Source organism: Triturus cristatus, chromosome 5_2 (assembly GCF_964204655.1).
Source record: "Triturus cristatus chromosome 5_2, aTriCri1.1, whole genome shotgun sequence".
Lineage (NCBI taxonomy): Eukaryota > Metazoa > Chordata > Amphibia > Caudata > Salamandridae > Triturus > Triturus cristatus.
The window spans coordinates 1,024,161,484-1,024,184,642 of record NC_140588.1 but is presented as its reverse complement, the minus strand read 5'-3'; positions in this window follow the sequence as shown (position 1 = coordinate 1,024,184,642).

The following is a 23,159-nucleotide window of genomic DNA, read 5'->3' as shown; positions in this document are numbered from 1 at the left end:
CGGGCCACACTGCAGACATAGGCAACAACTGAATATCATCAGTAGTATTAGTCCACAGACCGTCAACACTTTCCATCCCCATGCTGATATCATTTCCCAGAGCCAACTGGACCAAGTCCACGTGCCTGGGTCTTGGTGTATGCTTTGGGCAATCTTGTGGAGTCTTGTTATTGCTTTGTATACAGACGGTGCGTTATTAGGTATGAAAATGCAACAGCTGGAACCGATGACCCTACAGGCCCCGCCCCTATCCGCTAGGATGACGTCAAGAACAAGACGATTCTGAAGAACGACCATTCTCATAGCAGACTGTTCCTGGGTCAAGTCCCCCAGGGCTGATGCAGTCTCATTAGCAACTGTTTCTAGAATCCTTGTTAGTCTGCGGATAAGTTTACTATTCTGGACGGGACCTATGAAGAAGAAGAATCCTTTGTTGAAATCTGTATATTGCTCCCAAGCTGTTTCAGTCTGGTCGAAGCCAGAGGCATCGAGCCATCGTCTGTACATGATAAGTGCTAGTTGAAGATTTTGATGATAGTTCGATGGGGCCAAGAAAACGGGTGGTAGGAGAAATGATATATAGCACGTCCCACCCCAGTCTAAGGGCAGTTGTACATAGGCTGTCTGGCCACAAATAAAGTAGGTGTGTCGTGATGCTCTGAAGTAAGACTTTCCTTTGTCTTTGAACACTAGTATAGTGTTACACTCGCTGTGCCCCAAATGTACAGAGCCTTCTTTTCTGACACACAAGTTCCCCTTTACTGGCAGGACTGTGATTGAGGATGGACCTAAATTGTGTATGGGCTTGACATTCAACACTATAAAGTCAAGGGTCACATTTCCTTGCAGATACTCTTCATTCTCTAGATCGGTACCTTTCCTTTGGGGAAGACCTTCTTCATCTGGGAAACATGCTTTATTCATGACTTTGTTCAAGTTACCCCATACCCAGTCGCCCCTACACTCCTTGTCTCGACATTCTTTGGCATCACCATTGATGGATGTTATTAAGGCAAACCATGCTCCGCAAGAACCATTATGGGAGAATGGAAAAGGGAAAAGAGGCAACACTCCCTTCACCTTCTGATACGGGGGAAGTCGGCCACAGACCCAGCAGTCTGTAGCATTGCTAGTCTGATGTGAATGGTGCAGCATCTGAATAAAAGTATTGTTGCGTAAGGCAAGTCGATATGATAGCTCATGGCATGGCAGATCACTAAATGTGTGCTTTATGGTATCATTGGTAGAGTGTAAGAGTGAGGCAATAGGAGGAAAAATAGCATGTAGTATTAAGCTGATACATATCATCGTGATGCACAGAAGAAATAAAAATATCAAAGTCGCTATACATCTACCACGTAATATTTTACAGTATTTGCTTTTCATCTTGCTCTTTTTCTCATCCGCGGTATCCAAGATCTTATGCAAGCCAGAATACATGTTCAACCGCTTCACCACCTAGTGGACTTAATTGATCAAACGGGTTCTGACTTGTTAGATCTAAGTTTGGTTTTGTACTTCTGCTGGGGAGTCTCCTCTAGTAAAGGGGGCTCAAAGTCTGAAGTCTTTATGTCTTTTTTAAACGAATCGTTATTCCCAAAGTAGCGTTTACAATGATGAAGATGAACCCATCCTTTCCGTCCTTCGACTTTAACAGCGGTCCTCGTAGTTAATAATACCAGTTTAGGCGTCTTCCACCTTGGCTCAAGAGGGCTCGTTCTGTCAAAGTTCCTTATGAGAACATAGTCCCCGGGAGCGAGAGAATGTTCCTTGACCTGGGTGTTGTCAGGGAAGGCGGCAGCAACCTGCGAACGACAAGAGAGTAGTGCAGACATCAAGGAAGCCAGGTAATCTGTCAGCATGTTACTATCAACATCAGTGATCTTTTTAGGCATTGGAGTGCCCCACATATTCGGTGGCCTACCAAAGACCACTTCATAGGGAGATAAGCCTGTTCTAGAATGGGCTACCATTCGCATGTAAAAGAGGGCAACCGGCAGGGCTACCATCCAATCCACACCTTTGTCTGCGCAAATCTTTGCTATTTTTATCTTTAAGGTCTGATTATGTCTTTCTACCAGGCCTGCTGCCTCAGGATGTCGTACACAATGGAACTTCCAGGTATACCCTAACAGAAGGGACACTTGTTTCATGAGTTCAGAGGAGAAAGGCTGACCGTTGTCGGAATATACGACAAGCGGTAATCCATAACGTGGGAAAAACTCTCGCACCAGTTGTCTGGCGGTAGTTACAGCAGTATAATCAGGGACTGGATAGGCCTCTGTCCATCTTGATAGGGAACATACTACTACTAGGACATATTTGTAACCTCTGCATCTGTCCATTTGGATATAATCCATTTGAAGGACTTCAAAAGGATGGTCAGGTGGATGGAAACCACCTTGTTCCATTGGAATGCCTTTACCTGGATTGAATTGGCAACAGATCATACATGTTTTGACCTTTTGTTTCGCTGCTGCACGCAGGTGCTTGTTGAACCATATATTCTGTAAGCTGTCTAGCATTGCTCTCTCTCCTAAGTGTGCAGGACTATGTGCGGTATTTATGATCACTTGTACCATCGAATCAGGAAGAAACCATGTTTATTTGCCCTTAGTCATCCAACCCTGATCAGTCAGTACCCCTCCTTGTTCCGACCATTTCTTTAATTCATCTCGAGTAGCATGTGTCTGTATGTCTTGTACATCCTTGGAAGGATCCCTAACTGTCATGGCTTTGGACATTAATGGTACCTGTGATTTCGTCATGTCTAGTGGGGTCTGAGCTGTCTGTTTAGCTGTTCGGTCTGCCAGATCATTGCCCTGAGAAATGGTATCTGTGGCTTTAGTATGTGCTTTGCATTTCAGGATAGCTGTGGCTGTTGGTAAATGTATCGCTTCCAGAAGGGCGTGAATAAGGGGGCCATGCTGTATCTTGGCCCCGTGAGAAGTCAAGAAACCTCTTTCCCTCCATAGGACGCCGAAGTCATGAACCACCCCATATGCGTATTGTGAATCAGTGTAAATGTTTACTCTCAGGTGCTTAGCTCTTATGCACGCTTGGGTCAGAGCGATGAGCTCTGCTGCTTGTGCTGACAGTATGTCTATTCTTTTAGTCTCTATGATTTCAGTAGCAGTGGTCACTGCATATGCTGCCACTAATTCTCCCGCCCCCGTCCTCATACATGAACCGTCAACATAGAGTGTTAGGTCAGGGTCTGGGAGTGCAACATCTGTCAAGTCTTGTCTTGGTTTTGTCACGGTATGTATTACTTCAACACAGTCATGTGGGGAAACGTTTTCTGTACTGGAGGGCAAAAGAGTAGCAGGATTCAGTATGTTGCATCGTCTGATCTCTATGTGTGGTTGAAATAACGTCAGCTCATAACCTGTCAGTCTCGCTACAGTCAGGTGTTGTGTTTGTGTTCGGTTCAAGAGAACCTCTACTGCGTGTGGTACTTGTACTGTCAGGGGGTGGCCCAGCACTATCGAGTCACTTTGTCTTATGGCTAAGGCTGTTGCTGCAACAGATTTCAGGCACGCAGGCAAAGCCTGTGCTACTGGGTCCAATGTACTAGAGAAATAAGCACAGGGCTTGTGTTTTCCTGCATGATCTTGTGTGAGGACAGATAGTGCTGTTCCATCCCGCTCTGTCACAAAAAGCATAAAAGATTTGTTGTAATCAGGGATCGCTAAAACTGGTGCTTGACATAAAGCTCTTTTTAATTCTTCAAATGCCACAGTGTGTTCTTGTGTCCAAGGGAGGACTTTAGTAGAAGCTACCTCCTGTGTCGTCAACTGTATTAGGTGCTTGGCTATGTAAGCATACTGGGGAATCCACTGCCTGCAATATGTAGTGAGGTCAATCAATGCACGTACCTCCTTTTGTGTCTTGGGCTGTGAAAGGCCAGAAATCAATTGAATACGTTCTGGTGTTAGTTGCCTACCCTCCTTGGATAGCAAGTGCCCAAGGTACGCCACTTGCTGTTCACAGAATTGTAACTTCGAAGGGGACACCTTGTGCCCCTTGTCAGCCAGGAAATGTAAAACAGTGAATGATGCACTTTCACAGTCAGTTTCCGATCGTGCGGTAATGAGAATGTCATCTACATACTGTATCAGTGCTGTAGTGGTAGGCATATGAATACTGTCTAGTTGTCTTTTGAGCGCCTGACTGTAGATGCTAGGACTTTCCGTGAAGCCCTGTGGTGCTCTTGTGAATCTGAAGCTGCGGCCTTTCAAACTGAAACCGAAAAGATATTGGCTGTCCGGATGTATTGGGATACTGATAAAGGCGTTCTTCAGATCGATAACTGTAAAGAACGTAGCCTTCGCATCAATGGCAGTCAATAATGAAGAAATGTCCGGGACCACAGGGTACTGTGGCACCACACATTTGTTTAATTCTCGCAGGTCCACAACTAGTCTATAGACAGGTGATGCATTGGGATCAGTTCTTTTAAGAATAGGAAGAAGAGGGGAATTGCATATGTTTGACTCTGTCTCTATCACCACCCCTTGTGCGATGAGTTCATCGATAATTTTCAGCAACCCTACTTCAGCTTCAGGCGGAATTTTATATTGTCGAATCCGTGGCAGCACCACTCCTTCCTTGAGGGTGACCTGGTATGGTGTAATGTTCATGAAACCTACGTCAGTCGGGCCTTGTGCCCATAGGTGCGGTGGTACATTTTGAAGCCTGATGTCAATATCTTTCATAGCAAAATGTCCCTTGAAATCACGTAAATACAGTCGCACTCCTTCTGGCGAGCAACAGATAACTGCTCCCAGTTCCTTTAATGTTTTTATGCCAAGTAAGTTTTCTGGACATGATTTAGTAAGCAGTAAGTCTGTTGTATGTTTTAGTGGACCAACTCCTAAAGAGACTGGTTCTGAAACCTCATTGATAATAGGCTTTCCTGAAAAGCCCAGGGATATACTCTTTGAGCCCGAGAGGGGTGACCCTGGAACCTCAGAATGACTGATGGTAGTTCTACTTGTCCCGGTGTCAATCAAAAACTTTTTATTCTTTCCTAGTAAACGTGCATGCACATAGGGACCCGCTTGGTCCACAGGAACTGGAATAAGGGGCAAGTCGAATTCCCTCTCTGGGCTTCTTCACGAATATGCTTGGTATTCTGGGTAGTTAGTCTGAGCGTGCTCATACATTTGTGCTGTGGCGTGGGCTGGTGCAGGTGCATGGACAGGCGGCGGCGGTGGTGGAAATGTATCTGATGTCTGATGTGTGTTATTTTCTGTGGGAGAATAAGATCGTGGCTTTGTTTTACCTATCGCTATATTGTGTTTCAGGACCGCACATTCATTTACGAAGTGGCCTGGCTTCTTGCAATAATTACAGGTCCCAGTATTTTGTTTCGTGCTATTCTTGTTCGTGTTTGTGTTTGCCGGGGTCGACTGGGCCACCAGCATCTTCATCTTTGTGTCTCTCATGCGTCTCTTATCCTGTTCGTGTTCCTCTCTAATTCTGTTCTGGTGGTATTGTAACATCTGTAACATTTGTGAAGGGCTGTTTGCTTGCCAAGTACTCTCAACCTTTAGTACCCTATACTTTACTTCTGGTAGGGAATTTTCTACTAGTTTGCTCACGAAAAGATGGGGATATGAATCACTACCGGGCTTAAGACCACTATTGATAGTGAAACATTTCTCGAACCTAGAGTAAAAATCGCTAGTGTCTTCGTCTGGTTTCTGTTTACAGGCCGAAATAGCATCCCAGTCTTCCTTCTTGGTAATTAGTAACCTGGGCAAAACTTGTACAAGGAGTTCAGGTAGGTCTTTAGCTCGGGGACCCAGACCAACCCCCGGGCCTCTTCCCACTTCCTCTCTTTCCAACAGATCCCAACTGAGCCTTTTGTCTCCCACCTCCCAGTCCTGTCCTTTCAGTTTCTCGTAAATACCAGCAGGCAATAGTACTTTTAATAACTTTAGAATGTCAGCATATGTATATTCTCCTAAGCGAAGAATGTCCTTTAGTTCTCGGTGAAAACCCCCCGGGTCTTTATCATGGGATGGTAACATTTTCTTCATTTCCAGTATTTCTAATTTCGACAAGGGGGTGTAGACATACACCCGTTGCAGGTCATTGTTTGCATCCTTTACAGGATGAACCTCTCGTAGGGGGTTCAGCTTGTCGTACGACTGTTCCTTAACCTGGGGTGGAGCGGGAAGCAGGGATCTAGTCACGTATACTATATACTTGTGTCGCTGATCCAGAATGACATTAATCAGTTCAGTACCCATGTTCATCCACCTGTCTAGTATTATGTCGTCCAGCAATTTATACAATAGACTAGGACCAGAATATTGACTCTCATATAACGTGATCAAATGTTGGACCATGTAAACACCAGCTATGCGCTGTTCGTTTGGTGGGAGGCTCAAGAACGTTTGGGCTACGATATCATTATTATATATATCATATTGGGATATCCACAGGGTGGCTGATCGTGCTAATTCATTTTCGGTCGGGGTGAGGGGCTGGTCGTTACCCAGCCATTTATTCACCGCTTTTTCGGTGATCTGGAACAAACTTTCTAGGGAATATTTTTCCTTTATGGCAGTTCCCTGTTTACGGTGATTGAGGCCCTTGGGCCTTTCGAATCACCGGGCACGGCCCACATAATGTATTCTGTCTTTGTCCCCTGCTTCGTCATCAGATGATAACTCAGCTGTTTCGTTCGAGCTTCCTTCGTGTGATGCTATTATTGCCTTCCGGATTTTGGTCAACATGTTGTCTGTTTGGCCTGATTTATCATGCTGACCGGCATCTATGCGATCACTCCAACCAATATAACAACGGTCTACATCACCATCACCTTCGTCTTTTTCCCTGATCAGACAATTAATTAGGAAGCGAAGGATATAGTTCTTAATAATTACCTTTCTATTTTGTACGGCTTCTGCTATACACTCAGGACCTTCCCCTGTTCTTATGAATGTGTAAATTTTCTTTAGATGTTTATCCATATCTGGTAATTTTTCCAAATCTGCGACTGCTCGTCTAAGCCGTAATGAAAACACGAGCATTCTGCCCTTTCCTGGATCTGGGTCATATTTACATTCGGAGATTGCTACTTTTACTGTCGGTCCCCCTCCTGATGTTGTCCCGGATCCTCCCTCCCCGCCGTCCTCGAGCTCCTGGAGCTGTTCTTGCGTTGGGGGTGCAGGGAAAATTCCGTCCACGTATGATGGTGGGGGTTCCTCTAGGTAGTTGTTAATGAACGTGTCGGATGCTGTTTGTTTTATTTTTCGGGGTACTGGCGGTGGCACTCTAACTAGTTTTTCTACTGGGGCCACTTTTGCTAGTTCCTCTGAAAGGACGGGATAAATACCAGCAACGGCAGTATTTCTTTCTCTTTCAGCCTGCTCTCTTTTTACCCGCTCCCCTTCTTCCTGTAATTTTTCTTCTTTGGCTTTTTCGGACTCCTGTCTACTTCTCTCTGCTTTGTGGAACTCTTTCTCTGTTCTTCTATGTGATTCCTTGCGCCATAACTCAATGGCATCCTTCTGAGCAGGTCTAGATTTTCTCTTCCATATCTCTTCCTCTACCTTCATGATGCATTCCGCATCCCACGTTCCCGTAATGGGCCATTTATACTTTGTCTCTAAATCCTTCGTGTAATCCACCCAAAGTTCTAAAAACAACACGGCATCTAAACCATGCTTACAGTACATGAAATGTCCAGGTGTGTCTCTAGGCGGAATGTTAACTGGTTCCTCTAGTACACCTTTCCTGGTACCTATCTTACGCAGTTTCGAAAATAACGGCATGTTGGAATGTAACCGAAAACAAAAAATCACAATGAACAAAAAAAAACAAAAATCACAATGCAACAAACTTACACACAAACCTGACACATCCAAACCTAACTGAACCTAACTTAAGACGATAACATTCATACAGTTATATCGGTGCACCTGAAAACTTGGCCTCTAAATCTTGAAACATTAATTCTTGAATGCATGCTCTTGAACATACCGGTCTCACAAGTGAGACACGTCTTTACCGTGTTCATTAAATGAACCCGTCATGATTGCAACCCCCATGAGAAACTCACCGGGAAGCAGAACTTGAACTTGAACTTGAAGGCCTCGGACACTTGACGCTGCGCAGGGAATGGCGTATCTTAGGTGGATCTCTAGAAACCTCGGACACAGCTCTCTCGCAGGTGTGCTCTGGGTCGGGACGATCCGCAATCCTCACCGCCTCGTATGGATGCCTGGTCGCAGTCCGTCTCCTTCGTCGGCCTGAGGGAGTTGGCGGGAAAACCCGCGTCGTGTACACTCGAAGTCCGTCACGGCTGTGGAAGGGGGCAAAACTGGACCTTCATCTCCGGCGCATGGGGAAGGAGATTTGTCCCTATTCGGGCGCCATAATGTCGTAAATAAATTATTACGAGTTCAGAATTTCTAGATATCAATATGATTATGCATGAAGCAAGAGGCTGAGTCCGTGGTATCAGGTTCAAAAGGGCTTTATTCAAATAACTCGAGTTATAGGGAGAATAGTTCCATCACCACTAGGGATCAGGACCAGGATTCTCAAAAAGGTACTCTCAAACTTTATTCACAGAGTACAGTATATAAATGTTTGTAATAATATACGTAAGCAAGAGTGCTTTAGGCGGAGCAAGAGAGAATGAGATAAGAGCATGTGGGTGTGTAAGTAGGCGTGAAGGTGGGCGTCCACTCGATGATAATAGGTAAGTGTCATAGGTGGGTGGATGCCTAGAGGGGGTTGCGTGATCAGCTGGAACTTTACTGGAACTTTGCCTTACTTGTGCTCAACTCGAGCATGACGTGTAACTGACGTGTGAAAGGGTTGCTATGCAACCGGGGAGACTGGAGTCTGAAAATGAGGCCTTCAGTGTCAGGGCGACCAGCACATCTTGTATTATCGGGTATCTAAAGTCTGGAGCAGGGACTGATTCGTGACATAGGTTGCCCATCACCAAGGGCCAATGTGGCATTTATTTCTTCGTTTACTGCTGAAGTCTTGCACGGGGGGCTATGGGCTTTTCACTGACGTGAGCTTTGTAATCACACAAAAAGAGACAGAAAGGCTAGGCTTTCTCCTTTGCAGATGGGTCATGTTTATCCCTCCTTCTCCAGGCAGGAATGTGGTTTCGGTAGGAGTAAGCAGATAACCGTGCTCAATACTGTCTCGGACAGGGCCCCTTTGGCTGAGGCCCAAGTGTGCAAGGCCAAGGATACGCAGCTACAGCTTTCAGAGCGTTCTGAGGCCTGAAGCCTCTTTTCGGCTCTGGCTGGGCCACAATAATGGAAATGCGGGAAAATATGATGCAAAACGTGTAGGCCTCAGAGCAGATTTGTCGTTTCTCTCATGGGAGACTGGATTATGGCAGGCCACGTTATAGCATAAGCATCATGATAGACAGGCCATGGAGGGGAAATACATAGGTGACATGTATGTGCACATGAGTGTGGGGGAACACACGGGGACACATAGGCCTCATGATATTTTATTTTCCTCAATACACTCACCCAACCATACAGCCCATCGCAGTTGCACTCTTAAAACCATGCACCCATAGAATCACCCACTCACACATCTATGCACAGTGACACACACCCCACCCACACATACACTCAGGCACCCATACAGATACTCAGACAACCAATCAATAACCCATAGAGACACTCATATTGCTATTCACAAAACCATGCAGCCGTTTATACACCAACAGATAGACAGATACAGACATTCACACAGTTTAGTCACTAGTCTGCAGTAAGATACATTTAATGACTCACTTATAGATTCAGTTACGCACCTAGAAAATCCTCCATTCACACACTTGTACACCCACTCATTCTTCCACCGGCCTTTCCCTATATATATTAAACATATTAAAACTGTTCAGAAACACATACTCAATGGATGACGTCATCAGTGATGTCATCAGTGATGTCATTTAAGATGTCATCAGTGATGTCACTGACCATGTCATGAGTGATGTAATATGTGACGTCATCAGCAGTGCATTGCGGGGCGCGAGTTATAGTTAGCTGAACTAACTATAACAGGGGAATTTCTAGGGTTTCGTACGAGGGAAATGTCCAGCTAACTATAACGCCCATGAAACCTATGGGTTTTTTCAGTGAATATATATATAGATAGATAGATAGATAGATAGATAGATAGATAGATAGATAGATAGATAGATATAGATATAGATATAGATATAGATATAGATATAGATAGAGATATAGATAGAGATATATATATAGCTGCCATGTAACCTGGTGCAATTAAACAATTTTCAAGCATTTACCCTGTGTTCTGTGCTCCATTCTTCTCAACAACATGGTGGATGGAGTGCTCTGTTTATTTATATATTATCTACTGGCGGTCGCCAGTAGATAGTTATAGTTAGGATCGAGTTTCCATAGGAAATCTCAAAATTCTATTTTGAATAACTTTGGCGCCGGTTGATGAATCCTCGCGAAATTTTCAAAACTAATGGAGCGCTCCGCTCTGCTCCTACCCTGAAAGTCTCGGGGTGATTCGTCAAGCGGAGGCCGAGAAAAAAGGGGGGTCCCAAAACACGTTTTCTCCATGCATTTTCCCATAGGACCTATAGTCGAAGGTACAGCCCGAACGGCTGAACAGAATTACTTGAAATTTGGCAGAGAGGTAGTCCTCAGGTCAGGCATGTGCCTTTTGCATATATGGAGTCAATCTGTTCAGTAGTTCCTGAGAAAATTGCAGTTAAAAGTACATAAATATCTATAGCCACGCACCGTGCGCGCACCCTTACGTGCGCGAGCGTAATTCTGATTGGTGGTTACATGTCAGTCAACGTTCGAATCGGTCAGGAAGTGTCGGCCGCCATTTTGTTTGTTTTGGGTGCGACACTGAAAAAGAGAGGTGGCGAACGTGAAAAGGGGGCTGGGTAGAGAGTTCCTGACCCCCTAGCCTTTGTCAGGGGGTCCCTGAAGGACCCCGAAGGGTGAAAACAACTTTTTTTTTCTTTTTAAATCGCGGGGTGCGCGCACGTTGCACGCACGGTGAAAAACCTTAAAAAAAAATATATAATAATACATACATAACTTAGCATTTAAAAAACCGTACAAATTCACTTAAAAAACCATAGGTTTCACACACGTTATAGTTAGGAATTAGCATTTAAAAAACCTTGTAAATTCACTTAAAAAACCATAGGTTTCACACATGTTATAGTTAGGTGGACATTTCACTCGTAAAAAAACAATGAAATTCCCCCGTTATAGTTAGTTCAGATAACTATAACTCGCGCGACCGCCACTCTATCACAAGGATGATGTCATCAGTGATGTCATGAGTGATGCCACTGACCATGTTATGAGTGATGTAATATGTGAAGTCATCAGCAGTGGATTGCGGGCGCGCGAGTTATAGTTATCTGAACTAACTAAAACGGGGGAATTTCATTGGTTTTTTACGAGTGAAATGTCCACCTAACTATAACATGTGTGAAACCTATGGTTTTTTAAGTGAATATATATATATATATAATGCTCCATCCCACTCTGGCAAAGAAAAAGGCACGTGCTCAAAGATGTAAGGTAAGGCTTTCTTTATTATATCAGGTCTCACACGAACCCATGGCTAGAGAGACGCGTTTCGGCTTCGCAGGAGCCTTTATCAATCTAATTGGCACCCTACACCTGAGAATATTTACAGCCCTTCCCCCTTGATGCATGGATGGACATAAAGAAAATACTATTGCACTTTAAACACATGTAGATGTAAGACACTTTTGCCAATGTGTAAGCATGCTCCTGACAACAAAACGAAAAATGAAGCTGGTAAAATTACGAAGTGCGATAGTGTTCATGAAATACACAGTGTAGGGAATCAAACAACACATTGCATCATAATATATCACCAGGCTTTGTTACACTCGACTATGCATAATAGGTGTAGAAACAGTTATCCAGGATAATGTTATCACTAGCCTTTCGGGGAAGAAAAATATATAATTTCTAAATATAGACGGTGGCGCCAATCACTCTAGAAAATTAAGCCCTTAATATAAAAAACACACATTCAGATAAGGATGCATGACAACGTGCTACAACTAATACAATAATGTTACAGCAGAGGCATTATTAAGTCACTCGTGCCACTTCTAATAAACATAGGGCCAGCAGCATGTTGTGTTTGAAAGCTTAACTGCGGAAATTGATGTTACCTTAAACCCAATTTAAATCGCTAAAATGAGTCTTTTCATGCACAAGGGGCCGGAAGCCATAAATATGACAACAGTTGCACCACGGAGTTTGAAGGGAACACAGAGTGTGTAATTCCTCTGTACAATGTCCGCCTCCCGGTGCATACTCGCATTCCCAAAAGGACTTCTATTCCCATAATGCCCTTGGCAAACTAGCGAAAAACACACCGTCTCGGGCATCAGTCTCACAATCAGTCAGCATGTGCATTTGATGATGCGGAGGCCAGTAAAAGTCACCGAAATAAAACGAGCAATCGAAAAAGTCTCTTGACAAAAAATATAATAAGCAGCCTCAATGTCTTTGATTGCACGTAGCACTGAATTTAAAAATTGGACATAAACATGGGGTCGAAGGAGAGCAATAAACAAAAATTGCTAATGCCGAAAACATCCCTACCGCTTCCACATCAGCGTCCACGGTGCCCAGACACCAGAGAGCGCCAGACTCGCGAGCAAGGCATTTCTAAACAGGGGAAACATTAACCCCGTGCTAGCAGTCGAGAAAACCGCCCCGCTACGAGATTGTCGTGTCCCATCTGCTGTCATCCTTAGTCCTCTTCCTGGCACCATCTCTGGGGGCTCCACCATTAGCATTCCCATGCTCCTCCAACAACATACGGTCAAAAGTAGAGCTACAAGCGAGTGGTGTCACGTGATCAGCGTTGAACCGCAAACGCTATAATTTAATAATGCTCCATCCCACTCCGGCAAAGAAGAAGGCACGTGCTTGAAGATGTAAGGTAAGGCTTTCTTTATTATATCAGGTCTCACACGAACCCATGGCTAGAGAGACGCGTTTCGGCTTCGCAGAAGCCTTTATCAATCTAATTGGCAACCTACACCTGAGAATATTTATAGCCCTTCTTTTGTAACTGAAGAAAGTACTCTCATCATAGGTAGACCAGGAGCCAAAGATGTAGTTAAGTAGATTTATTGGTTCAAGTAAGATGTTACAGGGTGCCCCACCGGGAGCAGCATCCTGCTGCTCAGCCCCACTCAATCTAACTGAACACTCATTCAAAGCATGCACACACACCCAACATTCTATGACATCACACTCATGCAGGATGAGCAGCCAGGACTAGGAAGTATAGGATGCAACATATCTCCTTCCTTTAGAAACAAATAAAACAACAAACAGCAAATTGAAGGAACAATATCACATTTCGTCACTAGGAAATAAAATCGATTAGATCACAAAAATCACTTTAGATAGGTAAATTCCTACCTAGATCACAACATCAATCAATTAGCCTACAAGGATATTAAGATCGACAAAATCAAGTAAAATGATAAGAGATAAATGATTTCTCTCTAGATCACATATGAACATATAGCATAATAATAGTGTTCTTCATATAGAATGGTATTGAAACATGTAAGATCACATTAATATTGCACATGTTTCAGGCAGGGTGCGGGAAAATGCACTCAAAAGACTTACCCAGTACATCCTGAAGAATATCACAACATACCTATCTCCCTCTGCTTAAAAAAATGTAAGAAAAACGTGCACATGTACGCCCAACATTACAATTTAATAGCTAGTGCACTACCTATGCAACCTTGACGTGTGAGATATAAAAATATATATGCACTACAAAACTAATTATTGAGTACTCCGCCAATGCAACCCTGACGTGCGAAGCAAAGCACCTGCCCAACACAACACTGATGTGTGAGGGATATTCCCAATGCAACCTTGACGTGCGAGGGACACTGCCAACGCAACCCTGACGTGCACGGCAAAACAAATCAACAACACAACCATGACGTGTGAAAGACGCTCCCAACGCAACCATGACGTGCGAGGGACACTGCCAACGCAACCCTGACGTGCGAGGCAAATCACATTCCAACACAACCCTGAAGTGAGAAGGACACTTCCAACGCAACCATGGTGTGCGAGGGACACTGCCAACGCAACCTTGACGTGCGAAGCAAAAGCAAAAAAAATACAATACAGGGTACTCGACCCATAAAAACATGCTTATACAAAACACAGTACATACCCCCAGACCACATAAAGAAAATCACAGCATGTAAATAACATTAGTTGCTAAAACAATACATAAGTACATTCACATTAAAATTATAGTTGAAGGGTCTTACATAACACTACCATGCATTAACTATACAGGTAAAATATGTAAATTCCTTCTTGCTTGTTTCGCAGATTTTTCAAAACAATAAACTAAAACAACACAAAAGTAGTCACCGTTGTCGTCAATTCAAGAGTAGTTTGAACCCAGTGGTTGGTGAATTTCTAATATAACGTAGAGGAAATCACTGGTCCACTGTTTATGCCATGCACCGATGCGGAACTCAGCATCCGGAAATAAAAATCTCTTCAAGTGCAGCCCTCAAGACAAGTCTTAGTAAATTATTCATCAGATGCAGCAATATCGAGAGGAAATCGCGTTAAAAGTTGAAGCGCACACGAGGCTGGACTGTGACAACATTGCTTCTAAAACTTTACTGTCCTTGACAACCAAAACAAGCATTGGCATAGCCAATAGGTCTCGCCTTTGGGACCTTAGAAGTGTTTAGCCATGCAACAGTTGCATAACTAAATACTTATAAGGTCCCAAAAGCGAGACCTATTGGCTATGCAAAGTGAAAGTGATCGCGAATGCGATCACGATCAAACATCAAAGCGGCCGCGAAAGTGAAAGTAATCGCGGTAAAGCGCGGTGCGCGCGCCCGCGCACATGCACTGTACCTCTAGGCTGGCCTGGTAGCACTTTTTGGAGCCCTCTCAATAAGTCTCGCCAGACCAGCGCATGCGCTGGGTCAGGCGAGACCTAAAAACGTGGTTGTCAAAATATGTAGGGCATAAAGAATCAATGACTGCAAACCTCCACAAGATGGCGGCACGTTACAAACGTAGAGGCGGATGGCTCACGGCACAAACGTGCATTCACTGTCCATGTACAATGATGCAGACGTAACAAAGAAACCATGACGCAGGAGGAACACTGCAGCAAGGTGAGAGTCAGTGATGTGTGCACCGAATCCCTCTGGATTCAAAAAGAAATAGTACAGTTTAACTGCCGCAAAGAGAAAAATGTTAGAGCAACTTTGTTTAAGGAAAATAAACATACTTGCTGTAAATAAGACTGAGGACACAAACACTCCTCAAAGTACTTAGCAGTTGCTTCCTCACGTTTTTCATTAATTTGCGTGCACTAATTTTGCACAAATCTACCCGTGTCTCCCCCGCAGTAGACCAACATCGCAGCCAACTCCCCTATGTGCCTCTCTTAACTGCACATCCCCCGGCTGAAAATGCTCGACTGTCTCTATGGTTGCGCTCTCGGTGCTGAGTAGAAAAATAAAACCTTCAAATGCTGCTCCTTTTTACTATATTATCCTAGGTTTCATATACTCTCCTTTTCCACGGACTTGGCTAGCATTACACAAACAAATATATATAGTCCACACTGTGCTCCGCTTGCCCATCGTTTTCGCTATTCCAGTTATTGGTTTACTTGAGACCGGAGGCACAACTGTTAGATTAAGTGTTCAAAAAAACTGTTATAGATGCCTTTTCAAAGTAGAAAATCTATACGACATTTCACGCTCCACTCTGTGGTCTCAAAAAAATGTCTTTATTCCAGACTGACACTGCTTTACAGCTCCGACTAACTAAAAGTAGCGGTATTTGCACAATCATATCTTGCTGGAAACTTGCCCCCGATCGCTACAAGTCACGATCTAATATGCCTTTCTTTTATCACACATCTTTGGGATGAGAAAAAAAAAACACTCAACAGTATAGTTGCATTTCTGATTTAGTGAAGATAAACCCCCTTCAAGTGGTGCTCCTTCGCACATCGACTTCTCCATGCTTCACATACGCTTCTCATACGCTCTTTCCCATAAAAAGTTTATTTCAAAGGGGTATATTGCACTTAGACTACACATAACAGCGGGGCCCGATATTTACACCAAGCCCAGACATAGCATTTGTTCCAAAAATGCATCTCAGGAGTCTGTGAGCAGGCAGGTTCCACATCGCTCAAACCACATAATGTCCAACGCCAAACACATACCTCTGTGGACTGTCTGTTGGAAAAGACACCGGTGGGGCATCCAAGGCGTTGCAGAGGTTTGGTTTCCAGGCTTCTTTTCAGACTCTGACTGTCTTCTTAAGTTCCTTATGTAATTTCTTGGCTCTTCACACGTGGTTCTTTAAAAATCGTCACCATTTTTTGTAACTGAAGAAAGTACTGTCATCATAGGTAGACCAGGAGCCAGAGATGTAGTTAAGTAGATTTATTGGTTCAAGTAAGATGTTACAGGGTGCCCCACCGGGAGCAGCATCCTGCTGCTCAGCCCCACTCAATCTAACTGAACACTCATTCAAAGCATGCACACACACCCAACATTCTATGACATCACACTCATGCAGGCTGAGCAGCCAGGACTAGGAAGTATAGGATGTAACACCTTCCCCCTTGATGCATGGATGGACATAAAGAAAATACTATTGCACTTTAAACACGTGTAAATGTAAGACACTTTTGCCAATGTGTAAGCATGCTCCTGACAACAAAACGAAAAATGAAGCTGGTAAAATTACGAAGTGCGATAGTGTTCGTGAAATACACAGTGTAGGGAATCAAACAACACATTGCATCATAATATATCACCAGGCTTTGTTACACTCGACTATGCATATATATATATATATATATATATATATATATATATATATATATATATATATATATATATATATATATATATATATATATATATATATATATAAAAAAAAATTAACATTTGATCTGTTGCCATTTTATTCCATTCATTCTACTTCGTGGTCATTTCTATCATTTAGTTTCATGTATAGTCGTATTTTTATACTTTATTTTTTTATTACTGTATGTCGAAACATGTTACAGGCAGAGAATTTTAAGCTCCGGCCTATACCATTGCATTTGTAGGTTACAGCTCGCCAACTGTCCAAACATAATATGAAACGGCTCCCAACAATAACATAAATATATAGCAGATCCTGACCTGCCGTGAGGCACCGGGCATAAGGCGCTAAGTAAAAAGGGATTACTTTTCGCGCCTGGAGGCGCACGCCAGCGGACTACCACTCCCAGCAGCCCCGGAGGGGGCGTGGCTCATCATCCCGCGCCCGGAGACGCCATAAGATCACTGAGAGCCTCCCGCCTCGCGGGACGCGCGCGGGTGGCGCCGGACGAAGCCCGGACTAAGGGTGGACAGTCTGTGACAGTCCGGGACTGTCTGAGGCTGGGCTGGGCCATACCCTTTGACATTTCGTATCGGATTACCAGGACTTTGAAGACTTCTCCTCTGGTAAATTGTTCCCCTGGCATATTGCTCCAGTAGTGCTACATACACCCTAGCCATTCTACTGCATTCGAAAAAAAAAATCGCTTGTTTCTACTATGCCTAATGGTCCAAGGGAATCATTCATATCGGGGTCAGGTCCTCTCGATAACTATTTAGTGAAAATGGTAAACAAAATAAATAGCGAACGAAGGGCTTCTCTGGGAAGGGATAGTCCCCCAAAAACTACTCAAGTTCCTCAGATACCTGTAGAGTGTCCGCTGGAACATGGTACCTGCGAGCTGGCCTCTATAGCCGTTTCCACGGTCACAGCCCAGGTCCACATGGATTTTTTAGCACAAGACATACACATAGCGAGTGAAAATATCGACGAAGCCTATCCTGTCGCTAGACCAGTTAGAAACTGTAGGAAGCAGCAAAGTAAAAGGGGGGGGAAGAATTCCAAAAAAAGGGTCGACATCACTGAACAAGTACAGGTCAATTTAGATGAGCCCCCAAACGTACGAGTTGACAGTGATGCTGTAAACCGCCTATTACATCCTGATCAATTTTCCCAACTACTTTGCTCCCTAGAGGTTATATTTGAAGCCAAATTAGAACAGTTTGTGCAACCTCTAGTTCGGAAACTTGATATTGTGGGCGCCGAGGTTAAGAGGCTAGGAGGATTGCTAACAAAACATCTACAATTGGTCGATAGCAACAAACAGAAGGTGACGGGCTTAGCTGGGCAAGAGAATGTAGTTAGAGCAGAATACCAACAACAAACACCTCAGCCCCCAAATATTAATACTCCAGTTATATCAATCACACCATCGCCCACTTTTGCACTAAGTGCAGCTATTCCAGTAACAACGGGGTCTGTTTCGGCATCCAAAAGCCATGTGGAAAGGAAAAGTAGACCTATAAATTTACCATCAGCTTGTACCCCCTATGTTGTGATTCTAACAAATGTACCGCCTCAGGATAGTCACTCAGACCAAACGCATAAGGAATCGCATGACTCCCTTAAGCATAAAACTGTTTCTTGGTTAAACAGGAAGTGTGGATTCCCGACAACTTTTGCCAGTGATATTCTAAGCACTAGACGAGCGAACTGGATTGGGACTTCTAAAAAATCCTGTATAGGAGAATGTATAATAGTCAACTTTAGATACCCACAACATGTGGCTACCGTCTTGTTGAGGGCAGCTTCTTTGGCACACGATGAAAACAGTATCCAGGCGCGTCCCCTTGGTTTCTTTTATAACCACCCCCCCAGAGAGCTCTCACATAGCACAAAATCGAGACCTTATACCCCAGTGACGGCACTGACGCCGTTTTTCCACCAGGGTTTAGGAGGGGAAAATCACTTTAATTATGGGCCTAATATCCCCACACGCAACAGATTTGAGGTATTTTCTTCTCTGGATATGTGTGACTGATGAGAGGCTAGCGAGGGAACTGGGGACGAGTCTTGCCTCGGTTTGGTACCTCAGGAAGTAGACCAATTGCCTACGAATCCCCTTGGTATTAATTGTAGTCAAGCGACTCATGGTAACTCTAAGGGGGCAACGATTAAGATGTTAACTTGGAATGTGGCGGGTCTACGATCCAAGAGAGATAATACCTCTTGGTTAAGTTTCTTGAAACAATATGACATTATGGCATTTCAAGAGACTTGGGAAATAGACTGTGATTTTTGGTTGGATGGTTTTACTTCTTATTTTGTCCCAGCTTTAAAATCAGTGTCCGGGAGGGATATAGGGGGCTTAGTGGTCTTGGTTTTGGTGAAATTAAGTGGGACAGTTAGCAGGATAATTTGTTCATCCAATATTTTTCTTATCCTGGAATTTAAACTTACCAATAATACGAAACTAATTCTGGTGAATTGTTATAACTCCCAGCAAGGGGACTCGCCGAATGTAAATTTGCTATGGTTGTCGAATTTTTTAAACACCTACACTTTAAAGCAAACCACTTTTTGCCAATACATTCTGTTAGGCAATTTTAATGTGCACTTATGTAGTCATAATTGTTTGTTAATTGATATTGATGGGCCAGACTTTACATCCCCGCAACACTTTGAGCACTCAAGCAAGGGGGAAGCATTGGAGAAACTCTTATCTAACAATGAGTTGTATGACCCAGGCTTCTTCGATCAAAGGTCACGTGTTCCCACATTTACAGGCAGGGATAGTGACAATAATTGACTACATATTTCTTTCTTCTGGCCTTTTAAAATACGTAGTTTTTTATAATGCTATACCGTCAATTTTTAGCGACCATAATCCAGTGGCAATTGAATTGGTAGATGGTTTCTCCTTTTTAAACACATCCACCCTCCACATGGTGGATGTTGAAGTGAAGGAAAAATATCAGGGGAGGAGGCTAAACTGGAGCAAGGTAATTCCAGAGGAGTTTCTTAACACCATTACATTAAAGGCGGCTTTAGATTTGGAAATATGTGGAGACCAACATTCTACGGGGAAGCAAGTAATATCCTCGTATGAAGCTATTTGCTCCAAAGTGGCAAAAGAACTCTCTACTAAAAGCAGACCAGTCACTAATAGTTTAGTAACGGGCTGGTTTGACCACAAATGCACTAAATCTCATAATCTCCTCAAAAAAGCTCTCCAGGCGCGCCCGAGGGATAAAATTCTGGTGACACAGCTTAGACGAGATTATAAAAAAACGGTGCAGGATAGGAAAAAAGAAATCAAATATAATGCCTGGGTTGAACTTATGGACAAAGCTACATTAAAAGACAGTGCAAAATTTTGGTCAATCATTAACACGCCCCTTTTATCTAATATTAAAAATAACATGCTGGAAACTAATATCGCAGAGGAGGATTGGCTGAGCCATTTTGAAAATATATATGGCAGTCACCTCGAATTAGAAATTTTCGTGGGACAAGCCTTAAAACCCACCACCATGCCAGTGAAGTTTCATATAGGGGAGGTTATTAAAGCAATTGAAGATTCTGCAGGGAGGAAGGCCCCAGGACCAGATGGAGTCCCTACCGATATGTATAAGGCCAATCCATTGTACTGGGCCAACATATTGACAAATGTATTTAACACCTCGGCTTGTGTAGGATTCCCTAAATCGTGGTCCCGGTGTTTAAGAAAGGCCAAAGGGCAGACCCTAGATGTTATAGGCCCATATCCCTGCTGGATTCCTCTATAAAAATTCTGGGGAAGGTTATCCTAGCAAGGATAACGGGGTGGGCCTCTGACAATAACATACTGTCAGATGCCCAATATGGCTTTAGAGCGGGGCGGAGTACGGAGGACCAATGTCTGAACCTCCACCTAATAATAGCCAAATACACCAAAGCGGCCAGGGGCTCCATTTATTTGGGTTTTATGGATTTGTCCACAGCTTTTGACCTAGTTAATAGGTCAAAGCTGTGGACAATGCTCCTGGAAATGGGACTTGCTCGGTCCCTTGTGTATTTCCTGGCTGAGCTCCATAAAGACCTGAATGCCTCCATCAGGATGACGACCGAGGGGAAATGTACGTCCAGCTTTAAGTCTAGTAGAGGGGTACGACAGGGATGTATATTAGCCCCCATGCTGTTTACATTATATATAAACGCCCTGGAGCAAAATCTGTTGGCCGCGACGCTGGACATTCCGCGTATGGGAGGTACCCCGATTCCGGTCCTCCTATATGCGGATGACGCTGTCCTTTTGGCCAGGACCCCCCTGGCTTTGCAAAGATTGTTGGATTTGTTTGGGGACTTCATGGTAGTTAACAACGGCAAATCACGTTATGGCGTTGGGCCCTGCAAAAAATAAAGTTAAGACCTTCTTCTGTGATGGTGAAGAAATCTCAAGAGTGAAGGTATTCACCTACTTGGGAGTAGTTTTCGATGATAAAAGTTCTTGGTCCCCCCAGCTCTTACTAAAGGCAAATTCCGCGAGAAATTCTTCAGCGGCAGTACTAGGCTTTGCCAAAAGGCTGGGAGGAAAGCCGGTTGAGGCAATATTAACAATTATAAAGCAAAGTCCATTTCTATCGTAAGGTACGGGGCGACAATTTGGGGTTACATTAAACATGATATGATCTAAACGGAAGAAAATAAATTCTTGCGCTCTCTTCTTGGCCTTCCACATTCAACCGCTTCCTATTCAGTACATCTGGAACTTGGGATTGGTTACATAGCAGATATAATTAAACTAGCCCCAATACTGCTATGGATCAAAATATGGTTAAATCCGAACCTCTCCCTTAATCATAAAATCCTAAAGGACTGCATTAGGTTAGACAATAGGAACAAAATTCAGTGGTTGTCTAACATAGAAATGTTAGCCGCATACATGGGGAGACCAGACATTTTTTCTAACCCAGAATCCCTATGTAAGGCTGACCTTGAGTGGGTAAAATCTAATTTCATTAAATTAAGGGAGGCCGAGCGGAGGGGGTAGAACTCTGTAAATCTTCTGTCAGGGGGCATGTTTTGGTAACCCTGTCCCCAGGAATGTCATTATATCTGACAATAGTATCCAATCCTTCCCATAGATGGCTGTTGACCAAATTGCGGTTTAACCAAATACATATGGTCCTATGGGATGTGGAGGGCTGGAGTAGACCTGAAGATGTTGCCCCTTGTAAGTGCGACGACTTCTCTCCTCAAGACACCACGCACTTTATGTTTTTTTGTTCATTTTATAAACATGCCAGGAAAAGGTTTATTATCCCATTGTTAAAAAGTATGAACTTTATTCAGTGCAAGCCAGCCCTAATGTTTTTACACTTGGTAGAGTCTCCATTAATTATGTTCTGTGTTGCCAGCTTTCTTGCAGCCTCTGTTAGAGAGAGGAGGGTCAGACAAAAAACTGTACACTTTCACTTTGATAGCTTTATTTCGGTCGATGACCATAAAAGCACAGATAAAATATTTACATAGACATAAAAAACATAAATAATTCAACATTAAGATAAAAAGTTATTAAACACAGTTATCAAAGTAGCACAATGAACAATTCTAGTTCCGTTCTAAAATATACAATGCACATATTCAATCACAGATATGAAGGTTTAAGAGGGACCCAACGCCTTTAAAATACGATTACGCGTATGCCAAACATTGGTAAGAAATTTTGATAAGGCGAAGACAGTTGGGCCAGAGACATCAGATTTTAAAATCCTATACATTGGTGCGTATTCCCTGCAGCCCATATTCCTTATCAGCGGGAGGAGCCAATATTTTCGTGCTGCCTTGTAGGCTGGGCAGAAGAAAGCCACATGCAAATCAGTTTCCTCCGTAGTATCACAAGCCGGACATTGCTTTGTAGTGGGGGCCGATGGCCAGGTACTTGTGAAAGACCGGAAGGGGAGTGTGCCGTATCTCCATTGGAGAAACAGCTTCCGGGCCAATAGCGGGGAGATGGGGTCCAATACCTTCTCAAACCTGTAAACATCCTTACTTTGAAAAAACACGGAAGTTAAGGACCCTTCTTCCTGGGTGGCTTGCGCCCTGGCTAATTTATATTCATGATAAACATTTGCCAGGGACTTTTTGGAAATATTTAGTGCAGCTATCGCTGGCTCAGTCCATAAGTCGGGTAGCCCTATTTCCATGCAAGTG